The sequence below is a fragment of the Hyperolius riggenbachi genome, chromosome 6, assembly GCF_040937935.1.
Source record: "Hyperolius riggenbachi isolate aHypRig1 chromosome 6, aHypRig1.pri, whole genome shotgun sequence".
In the NCBI taxonomy this organism is placed as follows: domain Eukaryota; kingdom Metazoa; phylum Chordata; class Amphibia; order Anura; family Hyperoliidae; genus Hyperolius; species Hyperolius riggenbachi.
The window spans coordinates 288,490,696-288,516,954 of NC_090651.1; the positions used below are offsets into that span (position 1 = coordinate 288,490,696).

The 26,259-nt window shown below is 42.3% G+C and overlaps 1 protein-coding gene and 1 pseudogene across 2 annotated transcripts in view; both read left to right on the forward strand.

Annotated features, from left to right (window-relative positions):
• Window positions 1-26,259, forward strand: part of GRIK4 (glutamate ionotropic receptor kainate type subunit 4) — a 531,391-nt gene that overhangs the window by 94,818 nt on the left and 410,314 nt on the right. The gene's annotated exons all lie outside the window — the stretch shown is intronic.
• On the forward strand, window positions 18,036-18,862 carry LOC137522168 (craniofacial development protein 2-like; annotated as a pseudogene).

Sequence of the window (26,259 nt, forward strand, 5' to 3'; positions counted from 1 at the left end):
GAAGCAGTAGAGCATTGTACTGTGTTAGCCATGAGTAAAAGCAAGAAGTTTTAAAACAGGATGATACCATTTTTTTGGCTAACTTAGAAGTAAATAAAAAGTAAGCTTTCGGCTAATAAGCCTTCTTCAGACTTTGTTCCTGTTAAACACACAGTTTAACAGGATGTTAAAGCACACAGTTTATATACACTGGACATTCAGAGGAGAAAAATTATTTTGCAAGCATAAATGCATTTCGTTAGATGCCTTAATTAAATAATTAACCTCCTTGGCGGTATGGACAAGCTCAGCTTGTCCATGACCGCCAGGGGGCGCCGCTCAGGCCCCGCTGGGCCGATTATCACAATTTTTTTTAAAACACGCAGCAAGCACTTTGCTTGCTGTGTATTGATGACGATCACCGCCGATGCGCCGCTCACTGCCGACGCGCCACTACCCGCTGCGTAATGCCCCCCCATCCCCCCCGCCAAGACCCCTGCGCAGCCTGGCCAATCAGTGCCAGGCAGCGCTGAGGGGTGGATCGGGACTCCGTCTGACGTCAATGATGTCATCGCGATCATCGTCATGGCGACGGGGGAAGCCCTCAAGGAAATCCCGTTCAGAATGGGATTTCCTTACGTGGGTACGCGCCGGCGGCAATCGAGAGGTAAGGGCGGACGCCGCAGGGAGGGGGCATCATGTAGCTAGCGCTAGGCTAGCTACATGATTTAAAAAAATATATATTTGAAAAAACCTGCTGCGCCACCACCCTGGCGCAGTTAATAGAATGCCAGGGTGGTTAAAGAATGTTTGTTCTTGTATATTAACTAGATGTTAAAACACACAGCTTATATACACCGGACATTCAGAGGAGAAACATTATTTAATTAATTAATTAAGGCATCTAATGACATTTATATATGCTTGCAAAATAATGTTTCTCCTCTGAATGTCCAGTGTATATAAACTGTGTTTTTTTTAACATCTTGTTAATATACAGGAACAAAGTCTGAAGAAGGCTTATTAGACGAAAGCTTACTTTTTATCTATTTCTAAGATAGTCAATACATGGTATCATCCTGATTCAAAACTTCTTGCCATGACTTTTTAAACATACTGCAGTTCCTCCTACTCTTACTACCAATAGGAGTTGATTTACTAAAGCAGGAGGACATTGGAAACACCAAAACAGAAAAAAGAAACGGCACTCCACTGGCTGCAATTCAAATTGCTATATTCAAGGAGCTAGACATTACATGTTACGGATAAACGCCTTCATCACATGTCAAAACGAAAGGAGTTTATCCGTAACATGTAATGTCTAGTTCCTTGAATATAGCAATTTGAATTGCAGCCAGTGGAGTACCCTCTCTTTTTTCTGTTTTGGAGTTACCTGAAACCGTTTGAGCAGTCCGGTTTGAGACCTGGCAACGGCAAATCAGGCTGAATGCACCTGAACAAGCTGTATCCTTGGCAACACACTAAGGACTGTCATGGACATTGGAAACAACCTGAAGAATACTAGCAGATCGGATTGCATTTTTTTAAAATCTGGTTGCCATTAGGCGCCTTAATACTTATTGCAAACAATAGATGCAGGGTGCGCACTCGTCCCTCAGGTTTTGCTGGCATTTTCTGGCGCTCCAGCACTCCGTGTTTGAGTTTACCACATATTCATTTTTGTGTGTGTTCATTTGCAATTTTTTAGATTGCAGCAAATACATTGAATTAAAACCCATGCAATGCACTAATGAAGCACTTATAAACAATGTCCAGTGCAGTGGTGCCCGCTAATCAAATAAGTGCTCTCCTTGCCAGACAGAATCTCAGAGGGAATAACCTTTGTTTGTTTATTTTTTTGTTAATTTTTTTAAACCCTTTCTTTTAATTATTATGATTAGCCAGTCATAGTGATCATGGATGGAGGAAATGGACAGAGTAGGAGAGGGGGTAGAGCCATGTGAATAGAGATGGCATTCTCTGGGTGCTGAGACTGCAAGCAGCAGTACAACTCGGGAGAAAGCTGCATGTGTGTGTGCATATGGCCAGAGAAAATTGTAGGACTGTACATTATTGATTATTGTGCCTGCAGCATGGGGTATCTGCAAAAATAGCAATTTACTGTTATTTACTGCATGGCAGTGGGAAAGAGATAATGAACCAGTACAGTAGCTGTGCTATTGCAGTCCTGTGCATGCAGCCTTAAAAAGAGATAATCTTTAAAGGAAAACTTAAGTCAAATAAAAAAAATGACATTTACTCACCTGGGGCATCCCTCAGCACCCCGAAGCTGGATGGTGCCCTCGCAGCCCCGCTCCGATCGTCCTGTCCCCGCCGGCGGCTACTTCCGGTTCGGCGACAGCCGCCGACAGGCTGGGAACGCGGCTGATTTTCCGCGTTCCCAGCCGCTGCTATCACCCTCTATGCTGCTATAGCGTATATATAGACGCTATAGCAGCATAGAGGGTGATAGCAGCGGCTGGGAACGCGGAAAATCAGCCGCGTTCCCAGCCTGTCGGCGGCTGTCGCCGAACCGGAAGTAGCCGCCGGCGGGGACAGGACGATCGGAGCGGGGCTGCGAGGGCACCATCCAGCTTCGGGGTGCTGAGGGATGCCCCAGGTGAGTAAATGTCATTTTTTTTATTTGACTTAAGTTTTCCTTTAATACATCTAGGACAACCTGGATTTATTTTAAATAAATTACTTTAGGTGGACTGTTGTCCTCCACTATGTTCTGACATTGACATGCAGGGCCGTTTCTAGGCATAGACAAACCATGCGGATGCCTGGAGTTACATCATTGCTGTCTGAGATGTCAATTAATGTAGGCTACAGACTTACTATTAATAAGGTTAAAGGGGTGGGGGGGAACACAACAGTTGTCTTGCCTTGGGCACTAAAATGGCCAGAAACGGCCCTGATGAAATGAACCTGGCAAGGGCAGCAAACTTTTGCCACCTTTTTTAAAGCTATTTTAGATTTGTGGGTCGCTTATGTTCTAATCAGCCTTATTGCATCATTTAGTAGGCAGACTCCTTATGTAAAAGTGTAGCATGACATGGTAGATCAGGATCATCCACCAGGCAAGCTAAGACAGGTGTCTGGGGCCTAGTGGGTGTTAAGGGTCCCACAGCCACCTTCTCTCCAATTCAGCTTACCAAAAAGACTACAAAGGAGCACTAAATCTACTGCCTTGCTTAGGGTTCCATTACATCGTAATCAATCTCTGCACACTGGTCATCATTTTCTGAGAGCCGCATAGTCAGTGAATATACAGTAATTACAGCATACAGAAGTCTGACAAAGGCAATAGGATCTTCTTAGCAAAAGCAAAAACTGAATACCGAGTGCTAATGTCAGAAGACATATGTGCTGTTATGTACAATATTTTAATGCAAAGGCTACAATATGGATGTTTTAGCCTTGATTCAATTAGCTTTTCTCTTGAGTTTTTCTCACTGGAGATGTGCTTCTTTTATGTACAAAATATGTTTTCTGCATCCAGCAGGGGAAAAAAAAACTTGTAAAAAAAAGTCAGGGAAAAAAAAAGTTAAGCTTAAGTTAATTTGGGACAACTGATTTGAAGTACTTTTTGTACTTGCTGGTAGCTGAAATGGTATTTTATTGATAAGGTGTGAAAACATCTCCCGTGAGGGGACTCAGAACAAAAGTTAATTAAATCAGGGTCCCTGTCTTCTTCTTGCCAGGAATAATCTGCCATCTGCTGTAGTTATTTCAAGAGGGAAAATTGGGCAGCACGCAAATACTGTATATAAAAAGGTTTTGTTGAGCGTAATTAGCCTTGAGGATGAAGATGACCCTCCGTCAAGGACATATGTTGATGTCAATAGCCATGGTGACCATCAGTGATGAATGTTTGCTGTGTGTGGAAGAGGATGTTGTTATTTTCAGACAGCTTAGTCCTCATGTACAGCTGCATGCTTGCTAGCTTCCAGACTGACCAATGTATAGTCCATACCGAATGATTTCATTGCACTGCAAAGGCTATAGTTTCAATGTAAATTTATCAGTTACATCGTATCGTAGACACAGCCTGTAAATTTGGGTGCAATTTAATGGTTCTATACTATACGGTTATACAGTATACACCATTACGACGATATTATTAGCCACAACAGTGTAATGGTATAAGCATTGGCTATAATTGCAGGGAGCTAAGTGTTAGAATTTAATGGTTAGACATCATAACGGTTAAATATACTGTTACAATAATATATGATATCGCGTCTCCATAAGACAACGTCGTGCGCATGTGCAGAGCGGTCCTGGGTGCGCGATCAAGGACGCATGCCGTTGGCCAGCTCCTGCTTACTACTTAAAGACCTTGTGACTCAGAAGTAGCCACAGGGAACGAACAGTTTTGTCACAGGGACAGGCAAACTGTTCATTTCATCTCTGCATACTCACGCTCAAACAGGCACAGGCTTTCGCTCTTTCCTTTTCCTGGCTGCCATAAACAAGCTGCAGGCTGGCTGTAATCCCGCTGACAGAGGAGGCAGCAGGAGGGTCTGAGCTGCATCCTGCCTGCATGTGCTCCTCTCTTCCCTATCTACTGCATGCAATGCTGGGAATACACAAGTTTTTTTGGCAGATTTTCCGATCGTTTTTCGATCAATTTCCATTCACTTCTATGAGAAGGTCAATCAGAAAATGATCAAAATCAGATTGGACCTGTTGAAAATGATCTAACAAGCCATCTAACTGCCCAAAAAACTCATGGTGTATTCCCAGCATACGAATAACTACAGAGGTGATAACTTTTAAGAACAACTATCAAAGAAACCAGCAACAATAAATGCTTTTCAGAGGTCTCTCAGCACAGCATGTGTGAAAAATAGCTTTGTTTATACCAGCTGAATGTAACAAATTTGTGTTGGCATCGGGCGGGAGGGGAAGGCAGAGATGGACTGTAAACTGCAGCTGATAATTATTTATACACATTTGAAGCTATATTTCTGCTTTATAGAATTCTGAACAAATTTTACTCACAGTATTAGAGCCAGTGAAGATTGTTTCTGTATGCTGGATGTGCTGGACACAGTCCTCCATAGTAATGCTCACAGTGAACACTGTTCCCTGTAAATGTCATATTTTCTTCTCATAAGATATAAGATGAAAAAAAAGCCTTTGTATTGCTATTTGCTAGTAATTACTGAAAATATATGTGGCATTTATAATTTGTTAACTTTGATAGTTGTCCTTTAAGGACTGGAATGTTAAGATAACACTCTCACTGTCAAATCTTATCACTACATGTTAATAAAGCAAACTTCTTTAGTGAATACTGTTAAAGTACTGATCGATGTGTGATGATAAGTTTTCACTCGCCTTATTATCACTAGCATGATCTTAGTAAATTGTGGCCAATTACTTAACAATTTATAAAGTAATGTAAAACAATAAGCAATGTTATTCAGGCGCAGGACGCTATTGCGGAAAGCAACGCAAGCAAGGATACGCGTTGCCAGGGCTGCGCAGGCATAGTGGCCCGCTAACTCAGAGTCTGTGAACACGAAACTAAGCTGCAGCGGGGAAAAGGAGGATCATCGAGGATTGGCGCAGGCATAGGACAGCCGAAGGGGACTGGTAGAAGCCCCAGGTAAGTGAAACTTATTTTTTTTTCTCAGATGGCTTAGGTAGACCTTTAAAGTGAACCTGAGACGGTTTACACTGCATTATTAATAACTTACCTTGGGCTTCCGCCAGCCCCATGTGGTTGGTTGATCCCTCATTGTCCTACCCGGCTTCTCCCTTCTCCCATGGTAACCGCTGATATTTTTATCAGTCGGGGGCCAGTCTTCCTGTGCGCATGCGTGGCCCAACCGCACTCGTGGCCCCAATCAGGAGTGTTCTGCGCCTATGGAGAACGGAGCAGCGGTGGAAGACTGTGAAGGAGCCAACCAACTGAGAGGCAGGAGGAAGCCCCAGGTAGTATTAATAATACAGTGTGTAATGTCTCAGGTACACTTTAGGTATTTTTTGAGGTTCAGTTCCTATTATTGCCTTTTGTTGCAGAGCCTTCATGGATGTGTCACTGACAGCAGGTGAAGGCTGTGCTTACTATGGCAGCAGACAGTTTTCTGAGGAAAGGGAGAGAGGGGGCAAGTGACTTCCTGCATGTTTCCTCTGAAAACGAACCTATGGGAGTAGGTGATAGTATCCTTACAATGAATTTGTAATCAATTCAGACTGGAAAACTGCCAGCGCACCCTCCTTATGCCAAGAAAAGGACGATCCACAATGTCTGAATCACACTTTGTATTACGTGATTAGCATGTTTTATCTTATCATCCATCTACTCTACCTAGAAAGGGAATATAGATTAGTGCCTAATGATGCATTTCTTTTACTCATGTGTCTTGTGTAAGCAGAACGGTAGTTTGAAATTTTCTTTTATTACCACAAAACAAAAGCAAAATAAATAAATTAAATTTAGGTTTGGGTAACCTACAATCAGGGGTGCTGCCATTTTTTTTGTGTGGCCCCAAGCAATACATCATTTTAGTCCTCCCCCTGTCAGAGGCCCCTTCTTATATAATAGGTAGCCAAAGGTCTCCCTCCTCCCCCCCCAGAAAAGATCTTAAAGGATACCCGAGGTGACATGTGACATGATGAGATAGACATGTATGTACAGTGCCAAGCACACACAAATCTGTGCTGTGTTCCTTTTTTTATTTCATAAACAACATTAGATATGTAAGTGGCAGTTCCTGAGTCAAGACTGGGTCAGACTGCATTGTGACCCTCACTGATAAGAAATGACAACTATAAAACACTTAAACACTTTCCTAGCAGTAAATGGCTTCTGAGAGCAGAAAAGGGGTAAAAGGGGTCAATAGTTTATAGATTTTAGCTCTGGCATACTTCAATGAATAAAAACAATAAAACAGTAAAAACTTAAGTAGATTTAAATATAAAATAAAGCTGTGGAATATCTTAAAAAGTAACTTTTAGGAGAAGGAGGATAGATTCAATTGTTTATTTCATTTGTTTATTTTCACCTCCGGTGTCCTTTAAGTATAGGTAGGTAGCCAGAGGTGCACACCCCCCCCCCAATATAGGTAGCCACTTTCAGTAGGGGTAGCCAAGATGTCCCCCCCCCCCCCCCATTATAGATAAACACCTCCAGTATAGGTGTGTGTGTCTGTCGCATATAGGACATTGGTGTCAGTGGGGGTATCTAGTCTCCTGTCATAGACCTGCAGATCAGCGGTGACCTGAAGAAAGGTGAGCAGTGCACAGTAGTCATGCGCACACGTCAAATGCAGGAACTGAGCAATGACGTCACTTGCACATGCAAAGTGTACTTCGTGGTCACTGTGCTGCTCTTCCATCTGTTCACGTTGCCTCTGATCTGAGGGATGTGTGTGAGTGATGGGGAGGCATTGGCAGCCATACAAGTCACAGACAGGGTGGACCTGGCAACATGGGAGGCCCTTGCTGTGGGTGAGGTCCAAAGCTACCACTTGGTTCGTCTGGGCCTGGCTGCACCCCTGCCTATAATGTTGTAAAATAACTCCTCTCTTATAAGCCCTAATTAACCTCACTGGTGGTACGCAGTTTCAGTGGCTGTGTCCGCGGGAGGGATTTTTTTTAATTAAAAGGGTTTTTTTTATGTTAGCTAGCACTAGGCTAGCTAACTATGTGGCCCAAGTCCCCTGGCACCTCTCTTACCCCCCTGATCGCCGCCGGCAACAGTCACCCGTCCGCGATCCCGCGAGAGCCGCAGCTTCCCAATTAGCTTCAATCGTCGATCAGACATGACATCATGCGCAGTTCCGATCCTCCCCATAGCGAAGTCGGGTGCTGATTGGGAGGATGCACCATCGCGGGATCCCTGGGGGGGTACGTATACTGGGGGTGATCAGAGGGGACTGGAGGGACTTGGGCCACATAGTTAGCTAGCCTAGTGCTAGCTTAACTATGTGCAACAAATTTTATTTAAAAAAATCCTCCCGGGATCCCCTGCGGCGGCTAGCCTGACACTGTGTTGGGCTTACCGCCAGGGAGGTTGAAGGGTTTACCTAGGTCAAGGTAAGGATTCGCCATAACTCTATGGAACTGATTTCCTAAGGCTAAGTTCACACTGTGTGTTGCATAACACTCATGCTACAAGGTATAATGCAGGGCATACGCATACTAAAAAAAGGCGCATGGAAATTTGGTCGCCCAGTAATCCCAATAGTAAAGTATCAGAATTTAATACTGATATTTTACTATTGCTAAACCTAAGTCTACTTTCAGATGAACCTGTCCCCCTGATGCCTAACCCTAACCTTCCCCCTCTGCACAGACTTCCTACCTGATGTCTAACCCTAACAACCCCCGCCCCCCCACCGCACACACACACACACACACACACACACACACACACACACACACACACACACACACACACACACACACACACACACACACACACACACACACACACACTGCCTTCTTCATTACTAACCCTATACCTTCCCTGCATGAACTTCCTACCTTACGCCTAACCCCCTCCCCCAAATCGTAACCTTAACCCCCCGTTGTGATGTGATTTGGGAGCCTGCAGTGCCTGACAAATGGTGGGTGCTGTACCAGTGCTTTTAAACCAAGCAGCATCTCAGCATCTGTCTTGTATATGGCTGCATGAACGGCCTCCTGGGTCATTAAAGGGGAACTTCAGCCTAAACAAACATACTGTCATTAAGTTACATTAGTTATGTTAATTACAATAGATTGGTAATATAATTTTTTACCCACCCGGTTTTAAAAGAACAGGCAAATGTTTGTGATTCATGGGGGCTGCCATCTTTGTCATGGGGGCTGCCATCTTTGTCATGGGGGCAGCCATCTTTTTGGTTGAAAGGAGGTGACAAGGAGCAGGAGACACAGTTCCAACTTTCCTGTGTCCTGATAACCCCTCCCAGCTGCACGCGCTAGGCTTTAAATGTCAAATTCAAAATAAAAAAATAAAAAAAATTGCACCAAAACAGCAGAACGAGAACAGCAACATCAGAAATCCCATCATGCTTTGCACAGCATCAGGGGAAAAAAAGCCCGGGCAGTTTTCTTCTGTGCAGCTAAAAATGAGGCTTGTATAAGACAAACAAAGTTCTGATGCTGTAAAACTGTTAAAGAAACACCAAGCCTTTTCAGTGCTGCTGAGTCGATTTTTAGTCTGGAGGTTCACTTTAAAATGCACAGACCAGGCTTATGCAATCCCCAGCACACATACACAGGAGCTGAAAGCTTCTCTTACTGCGCACGAGCTGAAAGCTTCTCTTACTGCGCACGTTGCATTGTAGAAAGTGTCTTGGAAATTGTTATTAATTTTGTATTTTGCAATATGTTATACATTTTGTTCATCGTGTTACATTTGTCATTGTAATCACCAATACTGTATTTTGTACTAGTGTCCATATTTGGTGTACACCATAGTCTGTATTATTATGTACCCCATGTTTGTTTTTCTTTCTTTGTACAGCAACACGGAATATGTTGACACTTTATAAATTATAATAATAATAACGTGGTCCGGTACAATTGTAAGAAAAGTGCGTTAACTTACAGCTATGCAGCGCAAAGCAGTGTGCATAGTGTCATCGCATATTGTAAGGCCAGTTTCACATTGGCAACCAGCGTTTTCATTGCAGTGCAGTCAGAAGGTTGCATCACACCGCACAGCTAAAAACAAGCCTCGTAGATACCTACGTTAAAGAGAGCCCGATGTGGGCTCACTTTTTTCTTTTTAAAGTAGCCCTGCGGATCAGGTAGCTGCAAAAACCGCCACTCCCCACCACTCCCGTGGGCCGCAATGGCCCACTTACACTTGCATGACCCCGGGTCACTGAGAGACCGTGTTTTCTCTCATAGCATGCGGGGGAGCGGCAGGAGGTGCGTCCAGGGGGAGAGAGTTGCCCAATGACAGCTCAGGAAACCCTGTAGAAACGCCCCTGCCGGGCGATTTAAACATGGATTTCCTCTCCCGTGTTTACCTCCGAGTTAGCAACAAATGTTGTAGCTAAACTCAGGGGACTATAGCGCGATGGGGGGGGGGGGGGTAGAGAACGGCAGTTGGGGGACACAGAGGCATGTCATTAGGCAGAGAACATGGCTCTGTGTCCCACCTCCCCCCGAAGATCCACCTCGGATTCTCTTTAATGAGCGGTAATGTAAATCTTGGCTCCAAAACACACCATAAATGAGGCTCTCTACTGCTCACCTCCCGTGGTGGAAATACTCATTGCAAGCAAGCGTCCTGAAAAATGTTGCTTCTGCGCATATGCAACGATAACGCATAAGAGTTTGAAATATCTGTGGCACCATTGACTTACATGACTTCCAGCCAACATACGTCAACGCAGATGACTTCCAGCCAACGTATGTCACTGCAGATGCTGGTCCATAATGCGCTGTTGCCCTAGCATTAAATCGGCTACTTCCGCCGCATCGCAACCAGTATGAAATGTCCCAGAGACTTTCAATGCTTTAGCGTCAGCCTACGTTAAAAATGGGTAACACAACGCAATGAAAATGTGGCAATGTGAAAGGGGCCTAATGCTAGGTACACACGATACGTTTTTGCGTTTGATAGATGCACTCGATAAATAATTTCCATCATGTCCGATATTACTTTCGACCATTTTACCATTCGATTTCTCATAGAAGTGAATGACAATTGATAAGAAAAGATAAGAGAATTGAGCTGGAAATCAAGTAGAAAAACGAATCGAAAATCGATCGAACGGAAATTCGACCGAAAAAGCACATCGTGTGTACCTAGGCATCTCCATTGGAGATAAGTGAATTAAAAGGCTGGACTGAATTTACAAAGAATCTGCTGCTGCTAAAGTTTTACAGCCAAATGCAGCCATCTAAAAATGTCCAAAAGTAAAAAATGTTTTTTTTTTGTTTTTTTTTTCAAAAGTGACATTAGGCTCAGTTTGCTTATCTTTTGCTGTCTTAGCAACAGTATTCATTGTATTTGGATACTGTTGCTATGAGACTCTTCAGAGACCCCCATCTTGCTGCAGGAGTAATTAGCTGCACAGGGCAGCATGCTTTGTCTGTTAGTCATTTTCGGCACCTGAGAAAAGATCACAGCCCTCACTTCTGTTGTACTGACACAGTGGGGATTGCTGAAGGGTTAGTAAATTAGCAGTTGTTGGATTTCATTTTTCACGCGGGGGCCTGCAGTGAGAAGTATTTTCTAATAAACTCAGGCCGTCCTGAATTTATTTTATAATAAATACTTTATAGACCTGTCAGCAACCCTGAGCGTGATGTAATATAATTCTAGCAAGACTGGAAACCCTAACCAAATAATAGCAGACAGTTGTTAATCAATCTGTTTTACAGTTTTGTAGAATTACTTCTGAAATCTCTAGAGATAGTAAATCTGGACCCAAAAGTCAATTTTTAAAAAAAAAGAGATCCGAGATAGCCTGAGGTTATTAGAAAAACGGAACACTGCAGAACCAGCCTGAGACTGAAGTCACTCAGCTGTTCATTTACTAACCTAATCTGCACTGTGTCAATGCAACAGACAGGTGAGGGTTTTCATTTTAATCACCTTTATTATTATTGCTATTATTATTTAGTATTTAGTGTATATAGTACCAACATCGTTCACAGCACTGCACAGTGTATATAGTCTTGTCCCTTAGAGGGGATCACAATCTAATCCCTGTCATAGCTATATGTCCATCGTAGTCTAGGGCCAATATTTTGGGGAAGCCAATAAACTTATCCCTATGTTTTTGGGATGTGGGAGGAAACCTTAGTGCCCGGAGAAACCCACACAAACATGAGGAGAACATAAAAACTCCTTGCAGATAGTGCCTTGGTTAGGATTTTAATTGGGGATCCAGTGATGCAAGGTGATAGCGCTCACCACTACCCCAACATGCTCACCTAACAGCAGATTGTGTTTGTTCAAATCCTAAATGGAGAGGCTTAGAGATTATTTAGTTAATCAGACCTACAGAGTCATATAAGTCCTTACCTTGCACTCATTGAGGAACATGATTATCTATATATAAGGGCCAAAGCCCTGAATGTAAAACTCTGTGTTAGAGCTGGATGGATCAGCAGAAACAAACCCGCTTTCCTGTAAATTATTAGAGGTCTGAAACTCCCTCCCTCCTCCATCAGCAAGACCTGCACAGCCATTTATATCCAAAGTCTTCCAGCAGAGCTGTGGCCACCCCCACCTGCATTGACGGGGCCCAACCCTAGCTCAGCAGCCACCTATTAGGCTAAGGCTGCCAAGATGGGGGTGGGCTGAGGCAATACAGATGGGGGTGGCCACAGCTTCAGAAGACTTTAAGAAAAAAATGCGATGGCGGTTTTGCGAGTGGAGGGGGAAGAGTTTCAAACTTTTATCGATTTACTGTCAAGTGGGTGAGTTATTGTCATTGACAACTGCCGGTCCTGGCAGCATTAACAGAAAGCCTTATATGACAGGCTCTCTGTTTCTTTAATGTTGGTATTCTTTAAGGCCACAACAACCTGAAAAAAATCTAGAGGTTGCATGATATGACTTTGTTAAATTATTAGTTATAGGTGTGCTGTAAACCACTGGTAATGTACATATGTCTGAGTCACAAGGAATATTTGTATGTTAAATCCACTGTCCTGAACTATTGCATCATGGCTGTTGCTTCTAATAGATTAGAATACAAATTCCTTCTATTTAAGAATGTGATACTATACTCCACAAAAGCACTCCCACTATCCAAATACTGTAAATGGTGCCGAGAAAAAGTAATGAACACTACAGAACCAGGGGCGTAGCAATAGGGGGTGCAGAGGTAGCGACCGCATCGGGGCCCTTGGGCCAGAGGGGCCCCCGAAGGGTCCACCCTCTATCACAGTATTAGCTCTCTATTGGTCCTGTGCTGGTAATAATCACTTCTATAGATGCTTTGAATAGTAGTAATCCTTAACACACTGTTCCCCATCCCCTTCTTGCACCTCTGACACTGGGGTTGTCCTTGGCAGGTTTTGGTGCACCGTATCAATTGTTATGTATAGAGTGCTTGGGGGGGCCCCATGTAAAACTTGCACCGGGGCCCACAGCTCTTTAGCTACGCCACTGTACAGAACAGAGATGGTCAATGAGATATATGAAAATTGGTTTCAGCTTGGAGTGAGTCAATGAAATTCAACAGGAAGTGATATTTGACTTAATCCAAACTGCATACAATTTACATGGGATTTGCATGCAAGCCGGCACTGCCATCACATTAACCAGATTCACTAAAAGATTGCTTTCAAAAAGTTGTTAAGACACTGTTGGGCCCTCTCTGCTGATGGGTCCTATACCGTGTATGTATTACCTTTTCAGAAGAACAAACCAAGCATAATGGGAAAATCTTTATTTATGCATGTTAAGACAACAAGTTTTACGGGTCCTAGCCTGCTACCTCAGGTCAACAAGTGCCTGAAATGTGACGATCTCAAGCACGAGCGGCTTAGAGGAACTTTTCCCGCAGGCTCTGACGGTGGTTGCAGGTTTTGCAACCCACTTTTGTGAATATATACACATACACTTAACTCATATACCAACCTATCCAACTTAGCCAACGATACCACACCATTGGGCGCTCTCATCTTACACAGATACTTGGAGGTTAAGTATAACCATCAAGAATCTCGAAATTTCCTAGCTTGAACCAGTTCATGACCACCTAAAATGAACTTTGGTACTCATAGGGATCATTGTGACATGTCTGTAGTATCATTTTGACATTTTTGGCTGCTAGTTCTAGTCCCATTAGCGTGTATGCACATTGATATGGAGACGAAGCTTCGGCCTTTCATCAGTAACCCAGATCCATGATAAGGGTTTCAAATGGTTATGTCTGCACTGTTTGCATCATAATTTTATGGATCCTGTGAGAATTAATCTCTTTTTAATCCCAATAATTAGCACCGACTGTAGCTTCACAGTGCTCACTTGACGGTCTTGGAAACCAAAGACACCACAGAAATAATATGAAGTGCCTACAGGGCATGTTTTCTCTCTGTCTTAATGTTTTGGATAGAAATTGTTAGTAAAATGGCATAAACATTACTTTAGAGAAGAAAAATATTCCCTCCGCTGAATATAAATAGGAAAATGAGAAGATGATGTACGCATCCATGAAGCATAACCCCAAATGTTTGCTGCTGATTACTGTTATTACAGCCGGAGTATTGAAGCTCTGACCAAACTTCTTTGACAAATAGCTTTTTGTAATTTGCTTTTTGATTTACAGCTGAGTAAATGTAAAAAATAAGACTGTTCCCCCAGCTGGTTGAGCGCTGCTGGCAAAGTCAGGCTGGTCGGTCGGTGGAGGCGAATCTCAAAGGGATTAGGCTGAAGGAGGGATATTAACTTTGAACATTACTAGGCATGTAGAATCAACCATAGTATAGAGATCAATACAGGAACTAGGAAGTGGGGAAATAACGATAATTTATACAGTGTTGTCCGATGTAAACATACTTATTATTCAGCGAGTTTTGCATATACTTCAAGGAAACTTGACGTGGAAAGAATGTAGAACCTGCCATCTTTATTCCCTTTTTAAAAAAAAAAAAAACACCAGTTCCCTGGCTGCCATGCTCATCTTTTGGTTTCAGTGATGTCTGTTAACCATCTGGAACAAGGACACCTCCAGTGGAGCCAGGACAACACAGCCCTGATTCAGATACCTTTTTTCTCACAGGAGATGTTTTGGATAGAATTTTTTTCATGTTGGATACAAAATGTTTTTTATCATCCCCAAACAAATGAAAAAGCATTAAACAATAGGTAAGAAAAGTTATATGAAACATATGTTAAATTGGGACAATGACCTAAATTCAAGTAAGGTTAGCGCCTATTTTACCGCATACACGGTAATGTGCGGTAGTTTGCGTTCTTTTACCGAAAATTGACAATATAGTGGGCATTTTACCTGTGATCAGTTTGAGACCTGCCTGTACCTGGTGACAAAGTCATCTGAGTGATGTGTTAAAAATAAAGCCCTTTGAGTTTGTTTTACCAACCCATTTGCCCATAATGCACCATGCAACAATATTTTTCTAGGTAGAATACCACATTTTTAGAAATGTTACCGCATGCTTAGCACAGAAATACTGCATGTTTTCTTGCACTTTCAGAAAATCACAAAAAAGTGGTCACATGCGGTCAAATCTTTCGGAATTTCTCAAAATATTGGAAAAACTGAATTCGGTATTTTTACAACCAAAATATTTTTACCATACTAGGCTATCAGAATTGAGGCCAATGTACAGTATTTGCTGAGAGCTGACAAGGTATATCATGTTTTAGTCGTTAGAGTTGGTGTGATAATCCCTAAACGAGAAGTGTGCAGTTATCGATAGTCGGCCTAGCATTTTGGTCAGTGTTTTTTAATTATACTCCGTGTTAAATCTTCTTCCTGACACCTAGCCTTAATCCTCTCTTTAATGTTTATTCCTTACTAACGTCTACCCCTGACCTCCACCTCCATTGTTCACGCCTTTCTGATGCCTACAGTCTCCTCTAATGTTAACCCTTTCCTGATACCTATCCTGCATGCATTAACCTTAAAAAATAAAAGTAACCTTCTCCTATGCCATCCCTTAACTTTAACCCTCTTACTAGGCAGCGGAAAGTTAGCACCTGCGGGTGTATTGCGATCGTGTCTCCGGCAACACAGATCATTTTGAAACGGCCGTTTGGCAGGAAGTGGTTAAGTTATTCTCATTTTGCATACCTGAATTCTTAGCCCTTGCATGTTGGATTATTATGGCTCTGAACAATTAACACGCTGACACATCATTGCATTCCAGTGGTTCTGGAGGTGTGTTTAGCTTTCAGGGACATCAAAGGTATAATTTGCATATTCAGCATTGTGGGACACCTCATATACCCACTCCAACCAAAATAATCACAAATACCTTCTGTTTTAAGAAGGTCAATTCCTGTTTTGCATGGCAATTTATTAAGAGGTCTTATTAGGTATTTTAGTCCCTTACACACCCCTAGGATTTCTGGTTCATCATGAGCTTGCTGGGTAATTTGTTAGCCCTTACTGTGAGCCAAAAAAAGGAACACAGCCTAGCTCTATGCAGGAATGGCACTGTACATACACATGTTTATTTCATCATGTCACGTGTCAGTTTTGGTACCCTTTAAGCTGACATGGCCTATCTTCATCACCGAGTGACTGTTATAGCCAAAACTAAAAGTATGTCAGAATCAGAATCCGCTTTATTCGCCAAGTAAGCTGAGTGACGTACCTGGAATTGTTTTTGGTACACATGGCATGGCAGTTGAACATGTACAGACATAGCATAGACTACATGAAAATACACATGACACACATGGTATGAGCCTAGGAATCATACACTTAGAACAAGGGATACAGTCATGGACTTTAGTAACTTGGGGTATGGGGCCAGTGAGGGCGGCCAGTTAAAATAATACAGTGCAGGGACTGGCTAAAATGGTCATGGAGGGCTCGAGGTTGAGATCAGAAGGTATACCGTCTGAGGGAAGAATGTACTCCAGCGTCTGGTGGTTCTGGAGGGGATGGTTCTGAAACGGCGGCCCAATGGGCGAAGCTTGAAGAAGTGGCTGCCGGGGTGGGAGGGGTCGTGCGAGATCTTGGTGGCCCTCGACCTCATTCTGGCGGTGTGGAGGAGATCAAGGGGCGGCAGGGAAGCTCCAATGATCTTTTCTGCAGTGCGGATTACTCTATGCAGTTTGTACTTGTCACTAGCATGCTTCATGTGTAGCTATATTGTAGCACTATAGGCAAATGTATCTGTGGCAGAATTAAGGCTTAGTGCTGTGCTGTGACATGACAAAGCACTTAGTTACAGCATTGAGGCATTTTCAGTCAGAGTACTTAGAGACAATATACCGTAAAGATGTTTTCCAGATCTAAGATCAGAGAGAGTGTGTCATGGCTGCTTAGAAAATTTTTTGAGGCTGAGAATGTCGTAGAGTCTGCAGAATATGGCAAAATATTCTCTGAGGCAGAATAAATCAATGTCCCCTTAAATAGTGCCAGTATATTAGGGCTCAACTGAGGCACTGGCGATTTCTAGGATAAGAAATGTAATAATAAGATAGGTCTCCAAGGAGATTTTGATAAATAGAATGGCCACAGTAACACCGCTGTTCAATTATCTCACCGTCTCTCCGATGCAGACTTGCTTTCTCTCTCTGGATCTGCTAACAAACTCCCCTCAACCGTGGCCCTAATTCAATGAGCTTTTTCTCCTTAGTTTTCTCCCAGAAGACCTTATCAATAAAATGGACAGCCCCCCAGCAAGCAAAAAACTATAATAAGTTGTCCTCAATTAACTTAAGACTGATTTTACTCTTGCTACTGACTTAACGTGCTTTTGCACTTGCTGTGTGTTAAAAAGGTATTGTGTGTGAAAAACATCTCCCGAGAAAAAACTTGGAGGAAACTTAATTGAGTCGGGGACTGCTAGTTCGGTGTTCTTACAGCCCTCTGTGCGCACGGTGGTAGTGATTGACGGTATTTTGCCAGCATCAATAAGTAAATTGTCGCTACGCTGTGCAGAAAAAACTGAATGACTCAACTTCTTTTGTTAGGATGCCTTACATTTTCCCCAAATCTCTACAGAAATAATACAATATTGATATCAAATAATGTGTTCAGAATAAAGCATATATTTAAGAGCCATGCCTTTTACAACAAATAAATAAGAGCAATAATAAAAAAATAAGCAAAAATAAATTAAAATATTTTTTACATTATAGTAATGCATATTACCTTATATCCATTAGAATTGGGATTCTGTAGTGTTAAGAGCTTTCTTTGAGCAAGGAGCTACTGCTGTGCTGTGTTACAGAAATCCATGAAGCTTTGCAAAATTTGTACGCAAATTTTCACTGTTGTTTTTTTTTTTTTAAACGCAACTAATGAAAGTCAATACGATCTACTGGAGAAGGTACTGGCAGCCCACTCCAGTTAATTTCTGCCAAGAAAACCAGATAAGCAGAAGCAACCAGAGTTATGTTATTGTAGCATTTGAAAATGGGGTCTGAAGATGCCCAACAAGCTACTGGGGAAGAGCAGAATACAAGTACAAGTAGAGGAAGAGCTAATGATGCTGATGGATTAAAGCCAAGAGGGCAACCAAATGTTGAGGTGCTCAGAATTATCAAAAGTACAGTACGATCAGAACCTGGAATGAATCAAGGAAAGTTGGATATGATCAATGATGAAATGGCAAGGCTAAACATTGACATCCTGGGAATTAGTGAACTAAAATGGACTGATATACATCAGATTTTCTATTGTGGACAGGAGACTTACAGAAGGAATGGGGTAGCCATCATCACCAATAAAACGGTGTCAATATCGGTCCTTGGTTACAATCCAAAAAATAACTGAATGATCTCACTTAAGGCAAACCATTTAACATTACAGTGATTAATGTCTATGCTCCAACTACTATAACTGATGAGAAAGAAGTGGAACAGTTTTATGATGATTTGCAACAACTACTGGAAACAACGGCTAATAATGACATCACGTACGTCATAGGTGACTGGAATGCTAAAGATAGCAGAGAAAAAACAAGTGGAATAAGAGGCAAATTTGGTCTTGGAAAATGTAATGAAGCAGGACAGAGGCTAATAGAATTCTGCCAAGACAACACATTGGTTATAGTGAATACCTTATTTCAACAGCACAAGAGAAGACTTTACATATGGACATGGCCAAATGGTCAATATTGCAATTAAATTGACTACATACCTTGCAGTAGGCGATGGATGAGTTCTATACAAATAGTTAAAACAAAACCTGGAGCCGACAGTGTCCCAGATAATCAGCTTGCAGAGTTTTGCAAAGTGTAGAAATTAGCTAAAGACCACAAGAAAAGCCGGTAGACCAAACAAGGTATGATCTTAACAATATTCCATATGACTTTTCAATAGAGGTGAAGAATAGAGGATTAGATCTGGTAGACAGTATGCCTGAGGACCTATGGACAGATGTACATGATATTATCCAAGCAACAAATAAGATCCCAAAACAGAGAAAGATTAATAAGGCAAAATGGTTGTCTACTGAGGCTTTAAAAGTTGCTGTGGAAAGGAGAACAACAAAAGCCAATGGAGACAAAGAAAATTTTGTCCAGGCTGAACACAGAGTTCCAGAGAATTGCACACAGAGATAAAGAAGCTTATCTGAACATACAGTGCAAGGAAATATAAACAGACAACGTAATGTGAAAGACCAGAGATCTTTTTAAGAAGATTGGCAACATCAAGTGAACCTTCCATGCAAACATGGGAATGGTGCAAGACAAAGATGGAAAGGATCTGACAGAAGCAGATGTTAAGAAAAGATGGCAAGGATATACAGAACAGCTATACAAGAAGGACATAGACACTTGGAATACGTACTGTAGGCTGAACAGAGTAAAGTCAAATGGGCATTAGAAGGTCTTGCTAAAAACAAAGCTCCAGAAAGCAATGGAATCCCAGTAGAATTTCTGAAAAGCTTGCATGAAGATGCTGTTGGAGTGCTGTTGGCAATTTGCAGTCAAATAAGGGAGACACAAGGCCTTTGGACTGGAAATGGTCAGTTTACATTCAAATCCTAAAAAAGGGCAATGCCAAAGAGTGCTTAAATTATTGAACAATTGCACTTATATCGCATTCTAGCAAGGTTAGGCTGCAGCAATATATGGAGTAAACACTGCCAGATGTGAAAGTTGGTTTTACAAGAGGAAGAGGCACAAAGGATCATATTGCCAACATTGGATGAGTAATAGAGAAAGCAAGGGAATTCCAGAAGAATATCCACTTTTTCTTTATTGACTATTCAAAAGCTTTTGACTGTGTAGATCATTAAAAACTGTGGCAGATGCCCATGGACATAAGGATACCAGGTCATCTCATTTGCTGTTTTAGGAATCTATACGCAAACTAAGGATCAATAGTTATAACTGTGTATGGAATAACAGCATGGTTCACAATTGGTAAATGAGTGCGAAAAGGTTGCATATCATCTCCTTATTTATTTAACTTTTATGCTGAATATGTAAGTATGTCCATTACACATCTATATAAGACTGACAACAGGCATGTTATTAGTAGCCTTAAAGGGCACCTCCAGCATGCGTAAATATACATTTACTTTAGACCTTATTGTAAGTACACTTAGAATCGACAATTGCATCATGAATTAAGTCACCAGCTTGCCTGTAAACTGCTAATATTGTGAAACCTCACCCCCATCAGCAAAACCGCTGTGGCAGTTTTTGCCCAAAGCCATTCCAAAGGAGACAGAAGCTTTGTGACCACCCCCCGTCCATGTTGCTCCAGCTCACCTCCAGCTTGGTGGTCACCGCAACACAGGTGGGGGTGACCACAGAGCTTCAGTCACATGCGATCTACATACCCGTATATTTCGGCATATAAGACGACTGGGCGTATAAAAGACGACCCCCCAACTTTTCCAGTTAAAATATACAGTTTGGGATATACTCGCCGTATAAGACTACCCCTCTTCCAACGCACACCAAATGAAATTTTTAAAAAAAATCATATACCGGTGCTATGTATGAACAGATACTGGTGCTGTACTGTATGTGGTACCCAGTATATAACAGTATATAGGCGATTGACTGGTTGGATTGTTCATCTCTCCCTCTCCCTAAGTGGAATAGTAAGCTCTCCTTGTCTACCTGTTTATCAGAGCGGTATTGAAGAATAAATTGCGCTGTGCCCATAAAACATGCCTCTTTCCATAGCCGGCCTTTGACCTGAGCGACCGGAGCGGTCGCTGAGGGCGCCGACTTCCAAGGGGGCGCCTACAGCTGGTTACATATACCGAGGGCACCAACACCTGGCTACCTATGGGGGGATGGAGACCTTCAACTGACTTCCTATACTGGGGGCACCTATGCTTGGAAACCTATATTGAGGGCACCTACACATGAGATCCAATACAGGGGGCACCTATACCTGGCTACCTACCTATACTGTCTCAGGGCGTTTTTTTTGGGGGGGGGTGCACTGCGGCTATAACGCATGGTGCAAGTTGTCGGTGCTGTGCCATCATTCTAAATGGGGGGGAGGCGGCTAACTGTCCCACTGATTGTTTTTATTAATATTCCTGAAAGGTTCTAGCCTTCATTTTTAAGTATATTCAGGATAATGCACTCTTTCCATCCATTCATAGTTATTAATAGTATTTTTTCTATTATACATATGTGACGTGTCAGAGATCCTGAGCATTTGGCGTAATGTGTCACGACTTCAAAAAGGTTGGGAACCACTGTCCTATGAGATATCTCAGGAGAAAAGATGAATTGCATATGGGCCTGTGTGTGCATGTGTGCGCACGCATGCGCAAAGAGGATGAAGGGGGGAGGGGGCACAAAAATCAGGTTTCGCTCAGGGCACTGTGAAACCTAAGGCCGGCCCTGCCTCTTTCACCCATCTGGCCAACCCTTGTATCCTATTTACCTCCTTCTCTGCCTCTTCACTGCAGTCCTCAGCAGCGAGATCTGAGAGGCGGTAACAGGATAGGGCACCCAGCATCTCTAACACCCGGCTTATAAGATGACCCCTGACTTTTCAGATGATTTTCAAGGGTTAAAAAGTAGTCTTATATGCCAGAATATACAGTAAGTCACTTTGTAGATTTTGTAAAGCCTGATAAACTTTACATACACTGTCTGCACATGTAAGATTTACTAATCTTTTAGGAATACACCCCAATATCTCTTGTTGGTATTCTAAAATAACATTTTTAACTAATTAATGCAAAATGGAAGTTTCACAGTGGGACATTGCCTTTTCATGCAACGTTAAAGTCGCAACGCAAACTAACGCAACGTCCTAAAAATGTCTCAACGCAACTCTATGCCCTGTTATCGTCGCATACAGAAGGCATACAGGCAATGAAAAGTATGCTTCCAGGTCATTACTGAGCATGTGCAAACAGTCCAACGCAGTTAATAACGTGTATAACGCACAGCATGCGGCACTTTCTAATAATGCTACACGTTACACACAAACCTAACGTGTGCACTGTGAATGTTGCACAGACTTAGTATTGCTGTGCGTTTGTCCACGTTAAAACATTTTCTAACGTGGGACTTTAACGTCGCACTGTGAAAGAGGCCTAAAACATCCTGTGTTTGCACTTTTCAGTGCAAAACGGAGGTCTTAAAATGATCGTTTTCCAATACAAAATGATTGGAGAACACCTGTGAGTGCCGCAAGGGGGCGCACATGTTCACGTAAACACATGTGCCTGTACACGCCCGCATTATGCCGCCAGTGGGCTGGTGTTAACTAGTTACTGTAAGTCATGCAAATTCTTCAATCAGATTGCTTCATTCAAATCTTCATCTCACAGCAGATTTTATGATGTTTACTAGATGAAGTCATGCATTTTCAGAAGTTGTTAAACATGCCCGGCATGTTCCATCTATAAACTTTGATGGTTGTTGTACTGGGCACTATTGCAGTAGAGCATTTATGTCTTGGAGGATTTCCCACCAATGATTATACTGTAAACCTTGGCATTTTCATATTATAAAACGTACCATTGTGTCATATTTATTATTTTATGTCGCTATAACTCGCCTCTTTTTCTCTCAGAGAAATGTGTTGTAACTATATTTTTATTTTTATAGATGTGTGTATAATACTTCTGTTTTAATTTTTGTCTGTCTTGACACATAAGGTCAAAAATAGAGGGGGCATTTAGGTTCAAATGATCATACTCTTAAGAGAAACTTTAACCTGTTGCCGACCGCGTCACGCCGATGGGCGTGGCCGCGGCGGCAGCACCAGGACCGCCTAACGCCGATTGGCGTAAAGTCCTGGGGCTTACATTTGCAGGAGATCTTGCGCAGGTTGCGCGCATCTCCTGCTTGGGGGGCGGAGCTCTGTTAGCTTGGGGGGCGGAGCGGAGACTGTTAGATGGCGATCACGCCGTCTATTTATATGGTGCAGAGCTGCGATCAGCAGCAGCGCTACACTGGGGACATCCGTGTGACACGGCTGTCCCCCTGGGGGACAAGAGAGCGATCGGCTCTCATAGGGTGAAGCCTATGAGAGCTGATCGCCGTGGCTGGGGGGATGGAGGGAGGGAAGGGGTTTAAAGGAACAGGTCTTTTAAAAAAAAACACAAACAAAAATATTTATTTAAAAAAAATAAACATGGGGGGAGCGATCAGCCCCCACCAACAGAGAGCTCTGTTGGTGGGGAGAAAGGGGGGGGGGGGAATCACTTGTGTGCTATGGTGTGCGGCCCTGTAGCTTGGCCTTAAAGCTGCAGTGGCCTTTTTTACTAAAAATGGCCTGGTCACTAGGGGGGTTTAGCCCTGCAGTTCTCAAGAGGTTAACCCAGGATTGAACTTGATTCTAATCAGTAGCTGATACCCCCCTTTCCCATAATAATTATTTTATTTTTCTCCAGTAGATCAGGGGAGTCTGTGTGACTGATATTGTGGTGAAATCCCTCCCACAGTGTGATGTCATGACCATGATCCTGCCAGTTTTCTGCCTGTCAACCTCATTGCATTGTGGGAAATTACAGCTGTTTCCAACTGCCAGGCAAGCAGTATCTCCCTCTAAGCATAGAACTCTCAGTAAACTAACATTTCACAGACATCACTTGCCAGTACTAAAGATATCACCACCAGTGATAAATGTCAGAATGTAAGTCAGGGAGAGGAAAGATTTTACAATACGCAAACACTGACTAAATCATTTATAAATGAATATTGTAAAATATAAGCAATTTTATTCATTACATTATTTTCACTACAGTTACTCTTTAAGCCCTGGTGTTACATCCCAATGCTACATTGACTGCTGGAACTCCTTGTGGTTTAACTACCTGAGCCCAATGGAAAGCACGTTGTAGCTGCAGCCAAAAGGGCCTTTTCAGTGCTTGCTAACAGACTTATGGGGTCATATTTGAAACCGCTGGAACCTCATATAAAGCTGGCAGTTTCCTCAATATTGCTCCACCAGCCTCCCCCTAAACCCAGAGAGGGATTAAGATGAAATGGGGCCCTAGGTAATGTAGTAGCGTGGACTCTCCCATATGGTTCTTTTGCTAATCTGAGGAGGGAGTGGGGTCAAAGAAGCTGGTAGCTGCCCCCTAGTTACCAACTAGGCCAAAGTAACCTGCCTTGGTTGCTTTGTGGTTGATCCTAAACCTTTGGGATCTCCCATGTCAGGCCATTACTAATCACTTCCTCCCTTTACCCAGTTCTCAAACTCTTTCAGTTAATCATTAATTGCTTCCCTGCTTCATTCATCTGTAGGACCACCACTGCAGGATACCTTCTGGGCACCGAAGAGTAAAATATGTCCCTTTTTGGCTCCAGGCCGCCCCCCAGAGGCTGCAGGGGGCTTCTGCCTAAGTTCTTCCCTCTCTTCTCTCCTAAGTATAATCTTATTCATTGTGTGTGTGTATATATATATATATACCTATTGCCTTATTTTTTTTTTTATTTTATTTAGTGTCTTTCGTATGTTGCATGGAGTATAGTTTTCTATTAAGGTAATTTATTAATATTATTATATTGTCACTTTTAGAAACATTATTCAATGGTGGTTCTCTAAAGAGATTTTTTTTTTAAACTGTGAAATGCGTTAGCCAGATGTGTTGCTCTGTTTTAATCTTCTTCTGTGTGCGGGATGAAGTCGTGCATTTTCACAAGTTGTTCTTCGTGTCTGGGTGGTTCCCTCTATAAACTTTGATATTTATTGTACTGGGCATTGTTGCAGACAGTAGAGCATTTGCTTCTTGGCAGATATCCCACCAATAATTATACCGTAACACTTGGCATTTTCATGATATAAAAGCTTCTACAGGGCCAGGTTTAAAATCTTTGTCGATCCAACCCGCCTCTTTATTCTTTGGGGAATTTGTTGTAATTAGATGTAATTTTGTTTTATGATTGTATACATAATACTTTCATTTTAAAAGTGTCTTTTTCATCTCATAAGGTCAAAAACTAGAAGGGACATTTAGGTTCCTATCATTACATTATTAAGCCCTGATGCAGTCCACTTGAGCATGAATATGTATGAGTTGTTTTTCAACTGGGTTTGGAATTTAATATTTTTCATCTTCTGTTTCCTAACTTGCATTTCAAATGGTCCTTCAAAGGCCTACAGGAGGAACAAGTTTAAATATACTATCTGATAGCTCTGTGAGTTAACCAACCAAATGTTACCCTTTTTATAACATTGTGCCTTTGAAACATATTGAAAAAAAATGATCTCAAGCAGCTTACTTAATTCTAAAACTGGAGCAACCTAAAAAATTAGTTAGATATTCCCCGAAGGCTCTGGATCCCAAAGCAGGTGGTTTCGGCACACAACGCTCAGCACCGAGCACTGAAACTAGGCACCGCCGTAGCAGTAACGTTATACTGTGCGGGGTGCGTAAGGGTAATACCGAACCCCAAATTACTCCTCCGCCCATGTTGCTATGACTCGGAGGAGAAAGAGTTTTTTTTACTCGACGCCAGGGATTTAAGCAGCAGCAGGGTGCGCCGTCATTCAACTCGCCCTGTGTCCAGCTCAACAGCGGTGTACACATACGTACGCATGGCTCCGATAGAGCCTTCTCATCCCCCACTTGCTCCACCGTTAAAGTTATTTGATCAACTGGTTGAATACACCTTCGAGAATCCTCTTGAGGTCTCTGGAATACAGGGTAGTCCCTGACTTACTAACACCTGACCTACGAACATCCCCCACTGATACCAATTTCCTAAAAATTGACTTTAGCGCACGTTTTGCTATTACCAGCAGTTAGTGCATCAAGCCCTTTCTGTCTTTATCTCACCTTATCTGTTTATTTCATGGATTATCTCTCATCTGTTTTTCACATGAATTATCTCTCCTTATAGGTGAAAAATAAGTAAGGTTATTGATGAGATAAGTTTTTTGAATCATCCCCCTTTTATATTTTACATTTAGTAGAAAGATCACTTAGTAGTGCTTGTTGTGTGAGATCCTCAGTCTTCTGTCTAGTGTTTGTATTATGCTATGAAGTACTCTCTGAGCTGTTCTTTTTCCCTTCTATTGTATAAGATTAAAACACTTCCGTAACACATTGAAAAGGAAATTTAGTATACAAGTGACCTTATACTACTTTCTGCACTGAGCTGTATGCATAATGCATAGATCTGGTTTGCATTGCAATACACTTTCCAGTCAAATATCCAGATGAGCTTTGCATTAGTAAACATTGCCCTCCCTCC